Here is a 5,849-nt window from a genome sequence, read left to right on the forward strand (position 1 = left end):
ATCTTCACGGAGGCTCCCAAGTGACACCTAGCCAATCTAGGAGACACCACTCTCCAAGAGGTAATAGATGGTGTGTTGATGATGAACTCCTTGCTATTGTGCTTCAAATGATAGTCTCCCCAACACTCAACTCTCTCTCACAGGATTTGGATTTGGTGGAAAGATGATTTGAGTGGAAAGCAACTTGGGGAAGGCTAGAGATCAAGATTTATGTGGTTGGAATGGAATATCTTGACCTCAACACAAGTGTAGGTGGTTCTCTCTCAGAAAATGTATGTTGGAAGTGTAGGCATGTTCTGATGGCTCTCTCCATGAATGAAGAGTGGGTGGAGGGGTATAAATAGCCTCCACAAAAAATCTAACCGTTACACACAAATCACCAAACTCGGTGGGACCGAATCATCAAACTCGGTCAGACCGATTTAGTTCAAAAATGTGAACGTTAGGATTTTCGGTGGGACCGATATAATCGACTTGGTGGGACCGATGTGCTAGGGTTAGGGTAAAGCCTCATCTCGGTTTGAACGATTACACAAACTCGGTGAGACCGATTTTGGTAATGGACTAACAGAGAGTTGGTCAGGCAAACTCGGTGGGACTGATTCGCTCATCTCGGTTGGACCAAAACATTACGAAAGGGAAACAGAGAGTTTGCATTGCAATCTCGGTGGGACCGATCGCTCATCTCGGTTTGACCGAAACATTACGAAGGGAAATAGAGAGATTACAATCCCATCTCGGTGAGACCGAGATCCCTATCAATGAGACCGAAAAGACTAGGGTTTTTGGCAGTGGCTATGTCAACTGAACTTGGTGGCGCCGAATAGAAGGATTTGGTGGGGCCGAGTTTGACTTTTGGTTTGGGACATATGTGGATGTGAGAAAGTAGTTGAGGACTTTGGAGCATATCACTAAGCACTTTGAGCAAGAAAGCCATTAGGCAACACCTCATCCCCTCTTAACAGTATTGGCTTTTCCTATGGACTCAATGTGATCTTGGATCACTTAAAATGAAAAGATGTAGAGTCCTGAGCTTTGAGCTTGAGCAAATTCTTTGTCCTTAGAATTTTGAGGGATCCACTTTTCTCATCCATGCCATTCCAATCATTGAGCTTTCCTGAAATGTTTATCTTTAAGCAGCATTAGCTCAATGAGTTATATGTTGTTAGGAATTACCAAAACCACCCAGGGATAGTTGCACTTTCAATCTCCCCCTTTTTGGTAATTGATGACAACATATAGATCAAAGCTTCGACAAATGATAAATAAGATCAAAAAAGAAACATCATCGCTTTGAGAAGTATGTGATAAGCAAGAGCTCCCCCTAAATTTGTGCATTATTTAAAATTTGCTTTTGAATGCAAATGCACAATCGATTAGGATCATGGGTTACTCTTCCATGTCACATACATCTTGGTGGAGCACTCAAAATGATAGAGATTAAAAGCATGCACTCATCACCAAGCAAGTGAATGATCATATAAGGATATAAGAGATGATATCATCCAACAAGCATTAAGGGTAGTATATGATAAAACACATGATCAACAAGTATCTCACAAGGACATAAAGTATCTCACACAAGCACACAATAAAGAAGTTCAACCAAAATAGCAAGAGAGATAAAAAGAACAACACTCTCTCTCGAAGCCTATGATCTATACATTTTTCTTCCCCTTTGGCAACAAGTTACCAAAAAGTTCAAAAATGCATAGTGTAAATGACTCTCAGGCTTGATCTTCGGGAGGTGGTGTAGAGAGAACTCCAAGGACGAAGGCTTCTGATGAAGTAGTTGAAGCTGATGGAGTGGCTGCTGGAGGTGGCACTGGAGCTGTGGCTGCTGGTGCTGACACTGAAGCTCTAGCATCTGAGACTGGCACTGCAGCAGACCATGGACCTCGTGGCACACGCTTGAAAGCATCTGTAGTTGACTTGCCCTTCTTCTCCTCCACTTCCTCCTGAAGTTGTTCAACTGCTGACTGAATCTCAATTACTTTGACATCAAGATCATAGAATTTCTGCTCAACGATCCTCTCCAAGCTCTCCTGGTTTGGAGTCAGGGTGGCCAAGCCCTTCTCAATCCTCAAGGTGGATTGGATCAGATATCCAAGCTGATCTTGCTTGCTCTTCAGGAAAACCTGAGATGTCTCCTCAACACTTGGCATCTTTGCAGCTTTCTCTGCCCTTGCCTTTTCTATCTTCTCATGCGCTTGAGCCGAAGATGGTTCATTTTCATACATGACAACAGTGTTGTCTTCAAATTCAGGGTAGATGGGCAGGTGCTCCTTATCCAAAAGATATTTGTCTGTGCCCATCTTTGAGTTGACGAGCTCCTGAATTTGTGGGGCATACCCACAACTCCTCTTCTGATCAGTTGCTGTCGTTTTGATTGTCTCCGCAATCAGACTCATGACTTTGAATTTTTAAGGCACATCAAACAAATGTAGCAAGTTGATGTCATGTCCTCTGATCATCTTATGATCACCTGACTTGGGTAGCAGTGTGTGTCTGAGGATCCAATTTATAGTAGGTAGGCCAGACAACAAGAAGTGGACAGATCCAAACTTGTGAGTATCCAAAGCAGCATCTGGGATCTCTTTGTACATGTTGGCCATTGTGTTGTGGTCTTTCTTCTTCTCAGCATAAACATCCAAGTCATCCTCATTTTCTTCTGGGGCATTGATCAACTGAGCCCATTCTTCAATAGAAGATTGGTACCTTGTACTTTCGGACATCCAAATGATCTTTCCATCTGGGTAGAAGTGGGCAGTGGAGTAAAACTGCATGATCAGCTCATTGTTCCACTTGGTGAGCTTCTGGGCCACAAAGGTATCAACTCCACATGCCTTGAAGCTGTCATATACACCTGGATAGTGATCTTCATTCTCCTTGATGTACTCCTAGTCAACCCATCTCATGTCACACACAATGGGCTTCTTGTCAAGCAGGATTGTCTCATAAAAGTCTTGTTGTTCCTTGGTGTGAAATCTGTAGTCCACAACAGTCCTCCTCCTGACAGCATATGGATCAGACTATCTCCATAACCTCAGTCCCGCATCCTTCCTGATTTTCATGTTTTTTGCCATAGGATGTGTATCATTATGGTCAGGGATCTTGGGCTTCAGCTTCCTCAACACAACTGAGTCATCTTCTTCTTCAGCAGCTTCAGGCACTGGGGCCTTGTTTTTCTCCTCAGCAGGAATGTTTATAGTGCTTCTCTTGGGTTTAGGCTTCTGAGTTGGAGCAGTAACCTTGGGAGCAGCTTTGGGCTTAGATGGAGTAGCCCCTGATATGATTGCATGTCCCATGAGCTTTTGTGATTTGGGTGCTGGTGTAGCATACTCTTCCTCTTCATCTGAACCTCTCATTATTGATGATCTGCCAAGCACTCTGGCAGTGGTCTTGTTGACCCTTTCCTTCCTTTTCTTCCCTTCTCCAACTGCCTCTTCAGTTGTCTTGGAGGTTTCAGCAGTGGATGCTCTGGCCTTAAACATAGGAACTCTTCTTGCTGGAGCCTTTGTTTTCATTCCTAGCTTTGTTGTAGCAGCTGTGCCATACTCCTTCTTCAGCACCTTTTTCCTTGAAGTGACCTCATCCTCAACAGCCACATAATCTTCATCCTTTGAATCAGAAGTTTTCTTCTTCCTTGTCCTGGTAGCTACCTTTGGCAAGTTACTTGGTGTGCTCCTTCTTCCCTCATCATAGCTGCTAGAGGGATCAGAACCCTCACTCATCTGCACATGCTGTTCAGACTTGTTCTGGCTGTCACTTTGGTCAGACATCATGCAGGCAAACTGTCAGCAGACCCTGTGAATAGATTATAGATGAGGTAGAGAAGATGAGCATCACAAAGTACATGAGTTTTGCAAAACAATTGAGTCAAAAAGTTTAGTTTTAGTTCTCTATAGAAGTGATCTCGGAGCTACCGAATTGACAAACTCAGTGATACCAAAGCAACACTTGGAACCTAAACTAGTGAACTCGGTAGGGCCGAGTCACAGTTCGGTGGCACCGAGATTGCTAGGGTTTCATAGAATCTTGAACTCGGTCACACCGATTTGCGTGTTTCGGTCAGACCAAAGAGCGCATGTGCAATGGCCAAGGCCGAATCGGTGAGACCGATTTCTATAGTTCGGTCGGTCCGAGATGAGTTCTGTGGAGAGCTAACCCTAAAATTTTCGAATCAATCTAGACCTAAAGAAGTTTTAGCTGGATGGATGAATCTCAATAGTGGCAAGAAACATGGCATTGTCCTTGTTCTAGGAATCAGAGTGAAAAAGACAACACAAGGGATCGAACACTTACCCTAATGCGACGAGTGTTCGCTACGGCGGCAACGGCGGAGCAGATTGCCGTTGGCGGTGGTGGAGACCAGCGGCGGGAGGTCGCCGGCGGCGAGAAGACAATCTGGAGACCCGAAGAGGCAGAGTAGGTTATGCGCGGGCGAAGGGTTGCGGAAAAATTTCCAAAATTTGGCCCGTCGGTATATATAACCTGACCCTGTTGGTGTGATCGAGTGGAACAACTCGGTGGCACCGAGATGCAAAACTGCAGGCAGTTACTGCAACTGGGTGTGACAGAAAGGTTCTAATCGGTTGCACTAAGATTGAAAACCTAGATCAACTAAGTGATCTCGGTAGGACCGAAATTTACAAAGACGTTTTGGAAGTTTAAGTCTATGATGAATCAGGAACTCCGAGTGCTCCTCACACAGAGTGGTTCGAATCTGACTTGGTCAAACTTTGTGATGTAGCATGAATAGAGTTTGACACGAGAAAAACATAGATAGCTAGAGGGAGTTCTTAGGCATTCTTGTCCATCCATTTGGCAAAAGAAAAAAAAATCAAATAATCAAAGCAACAAATGGATGTCCTCGAATGAGAAAAATATGCATTCAACATGCTCACACAATTAAAATGGCAAATGAAATATGTGACGAAGCATGCACAGACACTCTAACATTTATCAAGCAATTGGCGATGACTAGGTCATCTATATATGAGTATATTGACTTAGGAGTCAAATGAGAACATTTGATCATAGGTCATACTCATCGTTTAAGCACAAGTGAGGTTACCACTTTTACATAAAGCATTGTTGTACTCACACCATTAGAGTTGCTTTAACTCAATTGATTAGAGTAAAGCTCCCCCTAGATGTGATATCCCCCCTAAGAGGGATCAACTAACCTTGCGTTTTGTCGATGATGACTTCATGTAGGTGTTGAAGATGTGGATGCTCAATGTTGATGTAGATCATTCGGAGCAATCCTTTGGAGTGAGTTGCACTTTCAATACCTACATGGGTTAGTCCCACAGGGAACAAACAAGGATATCCATAGACATAGAGTGATGTGTACACAAGATGATGTCCATGGAAGCATTAGGTTACCTTGTCCCTTGTCTTACCAACAAGAGGGTTTGTGACTCCTTGAACTAGTGCAAGATATGAAAGTTGTTTGCACTTGTCCTTGCCAAAATGATAAGAGTGAAGTAGGTTGGCGGAGTCACCCTCAAGAACTCTCTAGTTCTTGTTCTTTGGGATCCACACCATTCTGATGGGAATCCTTGGGGTTGTAGTCGTACTTGAAGTAGAACTTGATGTAGTCTTGGGAATCCATTTGACCAAGGCCTTGGGTGCTTCCTCGAATGCATCAATCTCCTCTTGAAGCTTGTCCTTGCCTTTTTGCTTGTGGTCTTGTGGTGGAATATCATCTTGAGCTTGTGTTCCTTTGAAATAAGTAGGATCATACTTCTCTTGTTGAGGAACAAACTACGTCTTGGGGTATTGATCTTCTTCCCACTCAACTCCATTGGCATTGAACTTTCGTTCAAAACCAACACCTTGAT

The sequence above is a fragment of the Triticum urartu genome, chromosome 5, assembly GCF_003073215.2.
Source record: "Triticum urartu cultivar G1812 chromosome 5, Tu2.1, whole genome shotgun sequence".
In the NCBI taxonomy this organism is placed as follows: domain Eukaryota; kingdom Viridiplantae; phylum Streptophyta; class Magnoliopsida; order Poales; family Poaceae; genus Triticum; species Triticum urartu.